The sequence below is a fragment of the Hypanus sabinus genome, unplaced genomic scaffold, assembly GCF_030144855.1.
Source record: "Hypanus sabinus isolate sHypSab1 unplaced genomic scaffold, sHypSab1.hap1 scaffold_162, whole genome shotgun sequence".
Classification (NCBI taxonomy): Eukaryota; Metazoa; Chordata; class Chondrichthyes; order Myliobatiformes; family Dasyatidae; genus Hypanus; species Hypanus sabinus.
In genome coordinates this window covers 28850-44072 of record NW_026779700.1, presented here as the reverse complement: position 1 = coordinate 44072, position 15223 = coordinate 28850, and positions in this window count along the sequence as shown.

Below are 15223 nucleotides of genomic sequence, written 5' to 3'. Positions count from 1 at the left end.
TCACTTATTGCACTGAGTGATGATAATAGTCTCTGATTAGGATTGAAATGAGGAGACATGTTTCACTCAGAAAGCGGCGGATCTCAGGAGTCCTTTGTCCTGTAGTCACAGACATTGAATTAATTCATCTGAAGGTGAATACTCCACCATCAAACCAGAACTTCTTTGGAGACCCGAAGGGCCGAGAGAATGAGAGGCAACCAAGGCAACTTGGTGCCGTACCGTAGAGGCAGAAATGAGGACTCTGAACCTCACCGGGGGGCAGAACAGAAGAGATGGGCAAGGACAGACAGAGGTGGTGGACCTTCATTGATACCGCAAACGCCAGGGGGAGTAACGCGCGGTAGCTAACCAACTAATGAATGTGGATGGGTTTTAGATTTTAGTTCTATGAATTGCGTGATAAGGGAACAGAATTAGATACACGTTTTATGAATGGATCCTACACCATGAGACGGCATTTCGCTCGCTTTGTGAATCTATGTATGGTCACATGACAATAAATGTGAACTTATCCACTCTCGGCACTGGCAGAGAAAAAGAAAAGTAAAAAAAAAATCTGTTGAGATCCAACGAGCATCCGCAGACGGAAAATATCTATCGGCGTTTTGTATCCAAGCTGTGCACTAAGACCAGCAAGCGTACAGCATCCGCAGTCTCTTCCGTCTTCGGCAGAAAGGAAACTACTGGTAGGGAGCGCCACTGAATGATAACACGAGGATTCACCTCAGTCTTCAGAAGAACGGAAACTACTGGTAGGGAGCATCGCTGAATGATAACACGAGGAATCACCTCAGTCTTCAGAAGAACGGAAACTACTGGTAGGGAGCACCACTGAATGATAACACGAGGAATCACCTCAGTCTTCAGAAGAACGGAAACTACTGGTAGGGAGCACCACTGAATGATAACACGAGGAATCACCTCAGTCTTCAGAAGAACGGAAACTACTAGTAGGGAGCACCACTGAATGATAACACGAGGAATCACCTCAGTCTTCAGAAGAACGGAAACTACTGGTAGGGAGCACCACTGAATGATAACACGAGGAATCACCTCAGTCTTCAGAAGAACGGAAACTACTGGTAGGGAGCACCACTGAATGATAACACGAGGAATCACCTCAGTCTTCAGAAGAACGGAAACTACTGGTAGGGAGCACCACTGAATGATAACACGAGGAATCACCTCAGTCTTCAGAAGAACGGAAACTACTGGTAGGGAGCACCACTGAATGATAACACGAGGAATCACCTCAGTCTTCAGAAGAACGGAAACTACTGGTAGGGAGCACCACTGAATGGTAACACGAGGAATCACCTCAGTCTTCAGAAGAACGGAAACTACTGGTAGGGAGCACCACTGAATGGTAACACGAGGAATCACCTCAGTCTTCAGAAGAACGGAAACTACTGGTAGGGAGCACCACTGAATGATAACACGAGGAATCACCTCAGTCTTCAGAAGAACGGAAACTACTGGTAGGGAGCACCACTGAATGATAACACGAGGAATCACCTCAGTCTTCAGAAGAACGGAAACTACTGGTAGGGAGCACCACTGAATGATAACACGAGGAATCACCTCAGTCTTCAGAAGAACGGAAACTACTGGCAGGGAGCACCACTGAATGATAGCACGAGGAATCACCTCAGTCTTCAGAAGAACGGAAACTACTGGTAGGGAGCTTCGCTGAATGATAACACGAGGAATCACCTCAGTCTTCAGAAGAACGGAAACTACTGGTAGGGAGGATCGCTGAATGATAACACGAGGTATCACAGTCTTCAGAAGAACGGAAACTACTGGTAGGGAGCACCACTGAATGATAACACGAGGAATCACCTCAGTCTTCAGAAGAACGGAAACTACTGGTAGGGAGCTTCGCTGAATGATAACACGAGGTATCGCAGTCTTCAGAAGAACGGAATCTGCTGGTAGGGAGCACCACTGAATGATAACACGAGGAATCTATTGATCCGGTCCACGTGAAACTGCAAACTGAACCCAATAGGCAACAGAGACTTCCACATCAATGGCAGATGCGAATATAATTTAATGGGAAAAAATACCTTATTTTAAATACCTTATTAGTGCAACGTTCAGGACAATGTAGATTAAAATAAATATAATTATTTTTGATCTGATCCCTGTCCATTACATACCCAAAGTTGGTCTCATTTTTAAGTATTATGTATTAAAATTTAGGGAGCATGACATTTCCTTGTCTCCATTAACGTTTCATGATAGAAAAACAAAACCAGCTGCTTTCATCCACATGAAACACTCCGCATGGTTAAAGACTGCCCGCAGCCGTACAATGATGTTAACTTCAATCGTCTTTATCACACCTGGGACACCGACGGCAGCAAGGACCGGGTAATAGATCTGTTCTATCCGGAAAATCGGCGAGTACTCCATGTAGTGTTCTCGCTCAGATGTAAGAGAACGCTGAACTAAACACCGAGGTAAACTGTCGTCAATGAAAACAGGATCGCAGTAAGATTAACCGTTTACTGTTCACTCTTCCACATTAACGTATGGTGAAAACTGTTGACAAAACAATACAAAGTTTGAACAGTATTTGTTTCCTTCTTGATATCACATTTACATCGTAAATACATGCAAAATATTAAAATACAGCATACAGTCGGAATCTACCTACGCCATTGACTGCTTTAAATACACTTCAACACAAACTATCCGCAACTCTTTAACTAAGGAAAACATAAAACTTATCAACCGTCATTACTTTTAACAAAATCAGCGTTAACATTTTAATTCAACATATCGATTATCTCATGAACTTACGGCGTCACCACGTGTCACTCAGAGGTGATCAATCACCACCAACCAAGCAAAGTGACAGCGCAATATAGAGTTCAGCTTTAGTTACTCCGAAAGCTACGATCTGCAAACTGTGAGACCATCATAATCTGGATGATCTCCGGTAACTAAATTCCAGATCGCCAGTCGCTCGCAGAACATTCCCTTATGTGTCGGTGACACACTCATCCAGTCTGCTGCCTGGGGGAAAGGTAAAGATATGTTTCGTGGTAGATTACCTTTCGTGATGGCGGAGGTTGAGGAGCAAAATATACGAGTCATTCCAACCCTTGGAACGAGATACCGTCCATCCGGTGGACCAATCAGCGTCGGGAGCAGAGCACTTCAAAGAGGTTACTCGCAGGTCGGCGAAACTAGTGTAAAAGGAAAGATTCGCGGGGAACCGGACATTTCAGAGGTCTGATCAGCGTCGGGAGCAGAGCACCGTGAATTAAATAAAAGTACAGAAGGGGCAAACGGAGCGGCCATTGCTGGGAGTGCGTTAGGCTTTGCCTCAAGAGGCTGGGGCCAAAGGAGCAGTTGAGAAGATTTTGCCTTGGTTGCCCATTGTACAGTGCAGGCAGGAAGACAGATATGGCAGTGAGTAGTCTGGAGGGTTGTCAGATGTTATAGCGGGACATCGATAGGATGCAGAACTGGGCTGTGAAGTGGCAAATGGGTTCAACGCAAATAAGTGTGACGTTGTTTATTTTGGTAGGTCAAATTTGAAGACAGAATATAATAATAATCGTAAGACTCATGACAGTGTGGAGTATCCCCGAGATCTGGGGGTCGATGTGCATAGGACACTGAAAGCTGCTGTGTTTTTGAGAAGGCGTATTGTGTGTTGGGCGAGGTAATGTTACAGCTTTGTACGTAAGACCTTAATTCGACCCCACTTGATGTTTTGTCTTCAGTTCTCGTCACCTCACTACAGGAAGGATGTGGATGCTATAGAAAGAGTGCAGAGGAGATTTACAACGATGTTGCCTGGATTGAAGAGCATGCCTATGAGAATAGGTTGAGTGAACTTGACCTGTTCTCCTTGGAGCGATGGAGATGAGAGGTGACTCGATGGAGAGGTAAAAGATGATGGCAGGCATTGATCATGCGGATAGCCAGAGACTTTTTCCCAGGACTGAAGTGGCTTACAGGAGGGGTGTTTGGCAGTAGGTACAAGGGGGATTTGGGAGTTAAGTTTTTCACCCAGAGAGTGCTGGGTGCGTGGAATGCCCTGCCAGTGAAGGTGGAAGAGGTGGATACAACAGGGTCTTTTAAGAGGCTCTTGGTTAGGCACATTGAACTTAGAAAAATAGAGGGTTATGTGGTATGTATATTCTAGAGTAGGATAGACGGTCGTCACGACATTGTGGGCTGAAGGTCCTGGAATGTGACAGGTAATCCAGAATATTTGTTTTGTTTGTAATGTGTTCTGGACCATGAAATATGGCCCAGGTTCGTCGGCGCCAGTTTTACCAATAAAATATAGCTTGATCAAACATTTTAGTATGGTCTCCGTTTCCCCTAATTTTCTGTTCTCTCTATCTCTCTCTCCAACCCCAACCTGCACCCCCACCTCCCCACTACCAGCCGGCAGACCGCACGTTGCTTGTCTCATGACCCATGTCACTGTCATCGTCTGTGTCAGCCAATAGAATTTCTGCAATTCACTTCTACCTTTAACACAAAATTTCAGCCGGTCCCCACAACATTTTCCAATGAAACTCTACCTCCATCCGGCATTGTGTGGATTCCCCTCTTGTTCTCAGCTCCCCGGACAATATCCCAAACCCAGCAGCTTGTTTCACGTTTTTATTTTTCCCCTTTCATCTGCAATATCATCGCCCTAAGACGATAAGGCTGATGTTGCACAACACCTTGTAGGATTTTGGCAAAGTGGATATTATCTAATAAATTTAGTAAATTTAACATTATTGAAAATATCACCTGGTATCCAACACACTTTCAATTTCCCCGCAATATCGGCGACCTAACAAAGTAGATGAGTGATGATGCAGAATATATTGCACCATTTTGATAGAGCACAGCCTTCTCTATTAAATTTCGTAAATTTAACATCATTGTAAATATCACATCGTATACAATGCGCTTTCAATTTTGCCCAGCCTACACACGAACTTTTTAACAATATGAAAGAATCCTACATACAGTATGTTTCTCTGTTTAACTATAGTTTGCACATTTTCCCGTTCAGTGTAAATATGTATTTAACGCCATTTGTCAGCTCCTGTCTGAATTTCCGCTGCGTTAATCCATAGATACACGTGTTTGTGCAGGTACTGAGAAGCAGCGTCATAAACCCAACTTCCTGAGCGATGTACACTGGGTCACTCAAAAACCGATCTTGAGAAAAGAGGGGCGTTACCGGCCAGTTCAGAGAATGCACGACATATATCATCCATAGTAACATGAAATTGGCCGAAATGGTGAAAAGTAAAATCATGGACTTCTTCCGATTCTTCTCCTCTGCATCATCCTTTGAATTCTCTGCATTGTTTCGGAATTGCTTGCGAACTTTATTGGCCGCGATAATATGTCTGACGGTCAGAGCATTGCAGAGTGAAATGAACAGGATTGGTGATAAGGGGGTTATGATGCTGTCGATCCACTCGTAAGCTCTCCACAGCGGTGACGTCACAAAATCAGGCATTCCAACGCAGCCCCATCCAATATTGTTAATAATAACTAAAGGTTTATGCAAAAAGTGGAAAGGGATTGTCCTCAGGCAGCTTGATACAATCACAACAGCGATAATCACCGAAGCTGTTTTCTCGGTGCAATATTTTAACTGAAGCTTCTGACAGCAAATTGCCACAAAGCGATCGAAGGTAAAAGCGACGGTAAACCAGACAGAACAGTCCACAGCTATAATGTACACGACAAAATTTATGCTGCACACTCGCGTCAGAAACAGAAAATTCAATGACAAGAACATGAAATTAATGCGACGAATTATCACTTCGACAATAACCACCAGCAGATCCGCCGTTGACATGGCCATCAGGTAGCGAGTGATGCATCTGGACAAACCGCACCTTCCTCGTGACAGGATCACAATTGCCACCAAGTTCACTGCAAGAAACAGGAAAAGATATGGAAATGAAATTGAAATTAATATGAAATTTGATATATAAAACAAAGAGAGGAGACAAATGTGCTTTCTCCCATTCTTTGTTGAATGCATTTCTCAATATGATTACCCACTCCCTCCTGGGGTGACAACCGATTCAGAGTAACTCCGTGTGGTGAAGTTACTCTATGCGCTAACAAAGGAAACGCCATGTAATTCACAACCACAACTCTGGGGATGACACGTGTTGGATCTTAAAGTTTCCAAATCTTTCTCAGTGCACATCTGCTGCGTCACCGCTGAAAAATTCCAGCATTTTTCATTCACACACCTCTTTCGGAAGAAATATGCGTTATTCTGGAATTACATAGTGACGGGTGAAAAATGAACTGCGATCGGTGATGGTTTAGTTTCGTCGCTCTGGAGTACGGTTAACCCTGAGCAAAGTCGGAATGCCCGATTGCTCTCTGTTCTCTGTCACAGGGAGGACTTCACTAATTACACCGGGTAATGATAATAGTCACGCATTAGGACTGAAATGAGGAGACATGTTTCACTCAGAAAGCGGTGGGTCTCAGGAGCCCCTTGTCCTGGAGGCTCAGACATTGAATTTATTAATGTAAAGGTGGATTCTCCATCGTCAAACCAGAACTTCTTTGGAGCCCCGCAGAGCGGCGGAAATGAGAGACACCAAAGACAACTTGGTGCCATAGCGGAGAGGCAGAAATGAGGACCCCGGTAATGTAAAGTACATTAAAATAACGTTAATTATTTTTGATCTGATACCGGTGCATTAGATAGACACAGTTGGTCTCATTTTTACGTGTTAAAATTTAGGGAGCATGATATTTCCTTGCCTCCATTAACATTTCATGATATAAAAACAAAACCAACTGTTTTTATCCACACTAAACACTCCACATGGATAAAGACTGACCGCAGCCGTACAATGATATTTAAAGTAGATCGTCTTTATCTCACCTGGGACACCGACGGCAGCAAGGACCGGGTAATAGATTTGCTTTACCCAGAAAATCGGCGGGTACACCATGTTCTCGCGTATCAGACCCGACCTTCCCAATGAATCAGTTTACTGGGTGTAGCGGTTATTTATATTGTAGAGTTTACTCCGGGGGGAGAGTCATTACAGGGATGTAATTGAAGTTTGCATGTGAACAACTCAGCGAATGAACCAGTTTTTAAATTGTTTTGTTCTACAGTCTTACGAGTGGTCACGAAAACAATAAAATAATTTAAAGTCCCTTTGAAACGCCCCCGTGAATAGACTGGAATTGTTTTCCACAACATGAGAAGCTACATGCTCAGCCGATCAACACAGAACAGAGCAGAACGGAACACAACGAGAAACGAAAAACCAACCACAGAACAAGCCCAACCCCCCACAAGCCACGCACAGACACAGCTCCCCAACCCCATAACAGGCCATCTTGTTCAGACTCCAGTCTGTAGCGGAATCGAGAACAGAATCGTCTCACAGACATTGGGCTTCGAATTCAGGAATGATGAGACTGACCGTTTAGGAAATTTAATCAATAACCCAGGCGCTCGGGGGATATTTGTTCATAAATTGTGGGCGTTCTCCCGGGCTTGGTGCCGCTCCGAGGGTCGGTAGTACTTCAACAAGTTCTATCGTCACGTTAAAGTAGTGAGGGGCTGTGTCCTATCACCAGGGTGGATCTGAATCCATGGATCAAACAGCGCGGCCGATGCAAACGGGCCCGGTGCATTAAAATAAGCCTCGATGTTCTCTGTAGTGAGGAGATATGGAGACCCGTGTTCAGTGCAGTCACGTGACGGAGGGAAATAATTACCCATGGTTCCTGTGAAAAGCTGGCGGTAGAGTGTCGGTAGAACTCACAGACAACTCCCGACTATTACTTGAGTAAGTCGGAATTGTTTCGAAAACTGAAGATCAAGTGCACCGGGGAAAGGTGCAGGGTTGATGATTCAAGTTTATCTCCCACGTGTATATTGAACCATGCAGTGAAATGAGGCGTTTACGTTAACAACCAACATACACGCAGAATGTGTGGCAGAACAGCACAGAACACAACAAGGGATAAAATAGCAGCAACCAAAGAATAGATCAGAGCGGAACACAACGAGAAACTAAAGACCAACAACAGAACAACCCCCCCCCCCCCACACCAACAAGCCACGCACATACACAGTTCCCGAACCCAATAACGGACCATCTTGTCAGGAATGATGAGATTGACCATTCAGGAAATTTAATCACAGACCAAGCGCTCAGGGGAATATTTGTTCATAAGTTATGGGCGTTCTCCCTGGCTTGGTGGCGCTCTGAGGGTCGGTAGTAGCCGAACAAGTTCTATCGCTCTGGTTAAAGTAGTGAGGGGCTGCGTCCGATCACCAGGGTCCATGCCCAGAATGTGTGGCAGAACAACATGGAACACGACAAGGGCTAAAATAAGAGCATCCAAAGAAGCCCCGTCCGTCACCCATCCGCCAGACACCCGCGCAGACTCGGTCCTCTCATCGCAGCACAGGCCGTGTTCTTCGGCCTCCGGCATGTAGCGGGATGGGGCTCCGATTCAGGCGACTGACACCGGGCTGCGAAAGTACACGCGTGATTCTCAGGCCGGGGACAGTCCGGAGTTGTTTAACACTATTATCAGTTCTGTTTGATTTTTCTTTGCCAACAGGTTGTTACAGATTTTGATTTCCAGTGAGGGCGCATCCAGAGGGTAACTCACCGGCAACAGCGCTGTTCCGTGTTGAGTGACGATGTCTTGGTAACGGGACTCAGACTAGAAAGTGTGTGCGAGAAGCTTACAAGAGATTTAGACACCGCTCAGCATGTCACAGAAACCAGCCTCCGTCTACACGTCTTTCTGCATCACGGGTCACAGACTCTGTCCGCTCTGGGCATCTTCTCCTCTCCTTTTGGGCCGATGATACAACAGACTGACACCATGAACCGGCTAAAGGACAGTTTCCACCCCGCTATTGTAAACAGTGACGATGTCATCACAGACACTTGCCAATTCCTGTTGGTGTGGTGCGGGGAGCGTTCGATCCGGGTGCATCACGGACCGGGATGGAGACTCCGTTGCATCGGACGGCAAGGGGCTGCAGAGAGTCGACAACTCAGCCGGCTCCATCACGGGCTCCCTGAGGAGAACTGAGAGAGGCGATGCTCCAGACGGCGGCATTCATATTCCAGAACTCCCCACGACAGGGACTTCTCGTCAGGAAAAAGGTACAGGAATCTGTAGACAAACACTCTGTGCTTCAAACGCAGCCCGACGAAATCTCCCAACTGTCCATTAAAATTCGCTTTCTATTCCGGTCGTTTTGAATACTCTATTTTGCAACTTCTGTTGATTTTATGAACGACATAAAACAGGTTGATATTCTGTAGAGACATGCGGAATGCGAAGAAAACTTCAACCTATTAACTCCATGCCGGCAATCAAGCGCCATTTTGAAAGTATCTCTGCCGGATCCTTTAACGTCCTCCCAAACTTCTCCGCTCTCGCCCACGTTAGCAGTGCCGTCCGTTCCGGACTGCCAGATACAAATCCGGCCGGACCCTTGCACGCTTTTCATCCGAGCTGGGGTGAGTGTCGAGCGAGCGACTAGGCCTCGTGGAAAAACAGCAAATGCTAACGAAACGGCCAGGTTGCCGCCCGATGCGCCACAAGGCGAGGGGCGGAACAACAGCATAAACCGCTTTTGTTCGTTGCTTTATTAAAATTCCGGGGACGAGTGTGTTCCCACTAAATAATTTGGAGGCTTCCCCAACCAGAAGCCCCGGATGAACATCCGACCCACAACCTCCCGAAGGCAGATCAGTGGCGTTCCGGTCTGTCGGGCAAATAAACCACAGGAGGCGCAGGTACGATCTCTGGTCCGACATCCCTCGTGGGAAGTGGAAATTCCGGACCGAAATCCAATCCCTGAAGGATGCTCCACAGCTGTGGCTGGTCTTGAAAGTTTTCACCTCTCACAGGGTGAAAGGAAGCGACATAAGCTGTGGATAGTGTGGAAGACCGGCAGAGAATGCAGCGCGATGTAGAACAGTTGCAGATATGTGCTGAGAAATGGCAGATGGAGATTAACCCAGATAAATGCGAGGTGTTGCACCTTGGTTGGGCAAATGTAAGGAGACAGTTCATTGTGAAGGGTAAGATCCTTAACAGTGTTGCTGAGCGGAGAAATCTTTGGATTCAAGTTCAATGCACCTTGAAAGTGGCTACCCAGGTCGATTGTGTGTTTGAGAAGGCTTATGGAATGCACGCTTTGATTTGTCGAGACATTGAGTTTAAAGTCAGGAGGTTATTTTGCAACTTTATAAGACACTGCTTCGGCCACAGCCGGACTATTGCGTACAGTTCTGGGTTCCCCACTATAAGGAGGATGTCGAGGATTTGGAGAGGTTTCAGAAGAGGTTTTGCGGGATGCTGCCGGGTTTGGAGGACGTGATATCATGAGCGGCTCGATAAAGTTGGGCCATTTTCTCTGCAGAGGCGGAGGCCGGGTGAAGATCGTATAGAATTTTATATGATGAGGCACAGGTAGAGTGGGCAGGGAGTACATGTCTCCCCGGGTAGAAATGTCTAATAGCAGAGGGAATGCACTGAATGTGAGAGGAGTACGTTCACAGAAGACGGGAGGTGGATGTATTTTAATCAGAGGGTGGTGGATGCCTGGAATGCGCTGACTGGTGTGGAGTTCGCGGTAAATACCACTGGACGTTTAAATCGGCATACGGATGTGAGGAATGGAGGGAGATGGACATTGTGCAGGTCGACGTGATTAGTGTTCGGGTGTTTTGATTTCTTCTTTTGTCGGTACGGCACAACATTGTGGGCCGAAGGGCCGGTTCCTCTGCAGTAGTATTGTGTGTTCTGTGCTCTATGGTCTATAGGTGACAATAAGGCTTCGCTGCCAAATGAACTCGATGCCTCTTGGGCTTTCGTTGGAACCTTTTGAAGGCTGAAAGGCTTTGACAGAGTAAATGGGGAGAAGATGTTTCCCATGGTAGAGGAGTCCAGGATAACAGGACACAGCATCAGGATAGAGGGTGCCCACTATCGGAAACTATTTGCACAAATATTAGTGAATGTCTACGATACTGTGCAATGGAGGGTTCTGGAGCTAGATAATTGAGAGTGTTTAATCAGACGGATTGTGGAAACGAGAGCTGTGTGGAGTTGCTAAACACATGTGCTGAGGGCCGTGCCAGATTCGCTACGATTGTACCGGGTGTCAGGGGAAGATTAAGCCGCTGTGCGCTTTACACGTGTTCCGATTTTACTGCGTTCTTATCTCCAGAAGTGGAAGTAACGTGAGCGAACTCAGGAACAAAGGAACTTGGCAGCCCACGCAGAGAGACGTAAACTCTGGGGGACAAGTAGAATCGTGACGTGTAGAAGTGATGACGTCGGAGAGTGACGCATTCTTTTGTGCAGTTTCCAAGGGCGTTTTCAAATACTCACGCTGACAACTACTAAGCCACAAACTCTACTCCTCGTAACGTCCCTTCAAGACAATAGACAATAGATGTAGAAGTAGACCATTCGGCCCCTCGAATCTGCCCCGCCATTCTGAGATCATGGCTGATCATTCACCAACAATACCCAGTCCCTGACTTGTTCCCATATCCCTTGATTCCCCTATCCATCAGATATCTATCTAGCTCCTTCTTGAAAGCATCCAGAGAATTGGCCTCCACCGTCTTCCGAGGCAGTGCATTCCACACCTCCACAACTCTCTGGGAGAAGAAGTTTTTCCTCTACTCTGTTTTAATTAACTGACCTCTTATTCTCAATCCATGACCTCTGGTACTGGACTCTCCCAACATCTGGAACATATTTCCTGCCTCAATCCTATCAAATCCTTTAATTATCTTAAACGTTTCTATCAGATCCCCTCTCAATCTCCTCAATTCCAGTGTGTACAAGCCTAATCTCTCCAATCTCTCTGCGTAAGACAGCCCTGCCATCCCAGGAATCAACCTAGTGAATCTACGCTGCACTTCCTCAATTGCCAGAATGTCCTTCCTTAAACCTGGAGACCAAAATTGTACACAATATTCCAGGTGTTGTCTCACCAGGGCCCTGTACAAATGCAAAAGGACATCCTTGCTCTTGTACTCAATTCCCCTTGTAACAAAGGCCAACATTCCATTTGCCCTCTTCACTGCCTGTTGCACTTGCTCATTCACCTTCATTGACTGATGAACTAGGACTCCTAGGTCTCTTTGCATTTCTCCCTTACCTAACTCTACACCGTTCAGACAATACTCGGCCCTCTTGTTCCTGCTTCCAAAGTGGATAACTTCACATTTATTCACATTGAATGACATCTGCCAAGTATCTGCCCACTCACCCAGCCTATCCAAGTCTCCCTGTATTCTCCTAACGTCCTCTTCGCATGTCACACTACCACCCAGTTTAGTATCGTCAGCAAACTTGCTGATATAGTTTTCAATGCTCTCATCTAAATCGTTGACATAAATCGTAAAGAGCTGTGGTCCCAATACAGAGTACTGTGGTACCACACTAGTCACCTCCAGCCAGTCTGAGAAACACCCATTCTCTGCTACCCTTTGCTTTCTATCTGCCAACCGGTTTTCTATCCATGTTGAAACACTGCCCCCAATGCCATGAGCTCTGATTTTACTCACCAATCTCCTATCTGGCACCTTATCGAATGCCTTCTGAAAATCTAGGTACACTACATCCACTGGCTTACCCTCGTCTAACATCCTTGCTACACCCTCAAAAAACTCCAACAGATTAGTCAAGCATGATTTGCCTTTGGTAAATCCATGCTGGCTCGGCCTAATCCTATTACTGCCATCAAGATATGCCACTATTTCGTCCTTAATAATGGACTCAAGCATCTTCCCCACGACTGACGTTAGGCTAACAGGGCGATAGTTCTCCGTTTTCTCCTTCCCTCCCTTCTTGAAAAGTGGGATAACATTAGCCACTCTCCAATCTTCAGGAACTGATCCTGAATCTAAGGAACATTGGAAAATGATTACCAATGCATCCGCAATTTCCTGAGCCACCTCTTTTAGAACCCTCGGATGCAGACCATCTGGACCCGGGGATTTATTAGCCTTCAGTCCTATCAGTCTACTCATCACAGTTTCTTTCCTAATGTCAATCTGTTTCAATTTCTCTGATATCTTATGACCCTGGCCGATCCATACATCTGGGAGATTGCTGGTGTCCTCCCTGGTGAAGACAGATCTAAAGTATGCATTAAATTCTGTTGCCATTTCCCTGTTTCCCATAACAATTTCTCCCAATTCATTCTTCAAGGGGCCAACATTGTTCTTAACTATCTTCTTTCTCTTCACATAGCTAAAAAAGCTTTTGCTATCCCCTTTTATATTCCTGGCTAGACTGAGCTCATACCTGATTTTTTTCTCTCCGTATTGCTTTTTTAGTTAAGATCTGCTATTCCTTAAAACTTTCCCAATCATCTGGATTCCCACTCATCTTAGCCCTGTCATATTTCTTTTTCTTTAATGCTGTACAATCTCCGACTTCCTTTGTCAACCACTGTGGCCCCTTCCCCCTCTTTGAATCCTTCCTTCTCATTGGAATGAACTGCTTTTGCATCTTTTGTATTATCCCCAGGAATATCTGCCACTGCTGATCCACTGTCTTTCCTGCCAGGGCATCCGCCCATTTAAATTTGGCCAGCTCTTCCCTCATGGCTCCGTAGTCTCCTTTATTTAATTGCAACACTGACACCTCTGATCTGCCCTTATCCCTCTCAAAGTGTAGATAAAAACTTATCATGTTATGATCACTACTTCCTCATGGCTCCTTTACTTCAAGATCACTTATCAATTCCTGTCCATTACACATCACCAAGTCCAAAATAGCCTCGTTCCTGGTTGGCTCATGCACAAGCTTTTCCAAAAATACATCCCTTAGACACTCCACAAACTCCTTATCCTGGGGTCCAGCACCTACCTGATTCTCCCAGTTCACCTGCATGTTGAAATCTCCCATAACGACTGCATTACCTTTAGCACATGCCAGTGTTAACTCCCTAATCAACTTGTACCCAATAACCACGCTACTGTTTGGGGGCCTGTACACAACACCCATTAGAGTCTTTTTACCCTTACTGTTCCTCAGCTCAATCCACACAGACTCTACTTCCCCTGTTCCTAAGTCACCCCTTGCTAAGGACTGAATCTCATTCCTCACCAACAGGGTCACCCCACCCCCTCTTCCCATATTTCTGTCTCTACGATAGCACGTATACCCTGGTACACTCAATTCCCAGGCCTGATCCCCTTGCAGCCATGTCTCCGTTATCCCAACAATATCGTAGTTCCCCATTTTCATCTGAGCTTCAAGCTCATCTGTCTTATTTCTGACACTACGTGCATTCAAATATAGAATTCTTAGCCCATTCCTCTTCTCTTTGCTTAAAACTCTGTCTATTGTACCTAACCCAGCTCCTTGAACTTCCATCGGGCTAATTGCACCTTGAATTTTGATGACCTTCTCAAGAACATCCAAACCTTCTACACATTTAACCCCATGCTCCTTCTGACCAACCCTCTGTACATGTAACTTTTCCGACACATGTTCTGTCTCACCTTTCTCCTTTACACAATTAATATTTGGGAAACGTGTATTCCCCACCTGTCCCATATTCTTCATCATATCATCTTCTCTCGCATTCTGGATCCCTGCCCCCTGCACATCTAGTTTAACCCCGCCCCCCCCCCCCCCCGAGCAGCACTGTCAAACATTCCTGCAAGAATGTTAGTACCCCTCCAGTTCAGATGTAGACCGTCCCTTCGAAACAGATCCCAACGTCCCTGGAACAAAGACCAATTATCCAAAAACCTGAACCCTTCCTTCATGCACCATGCTCTCAGCCTCGTATTAATGTGCATAATCATTCTATTCTTCGCCTCACTCGCACGTGGCACAGGTAGCAATCCCGAGATTGTCACCCTGGAGGTCCTGCCTTTCAGCTTCACTCCTAACTCCCTGAACTCTCTAAGCAGGACCCCCTTACTCACCTTACCTACATCGTTGGTCCCTACATGGACCACTACATCTGGGTTCATGCCCTCGTTCTCAAGAATAGCCTGCAACCGATCTGAGATGTCCCGGACCCTGGCACCAGGGAGTCAATATACCATCCCAGCCTCCCGATCTGCCCCACAAAATCTCCTATCTGCCCCCCTGACTATAGAATCCCCTAAAACTATCGCTCTCTTCTCTTCCCTCCTCCCCTTCCTAGTTGAGGGTTCAACCTCTGTGCCAGAGG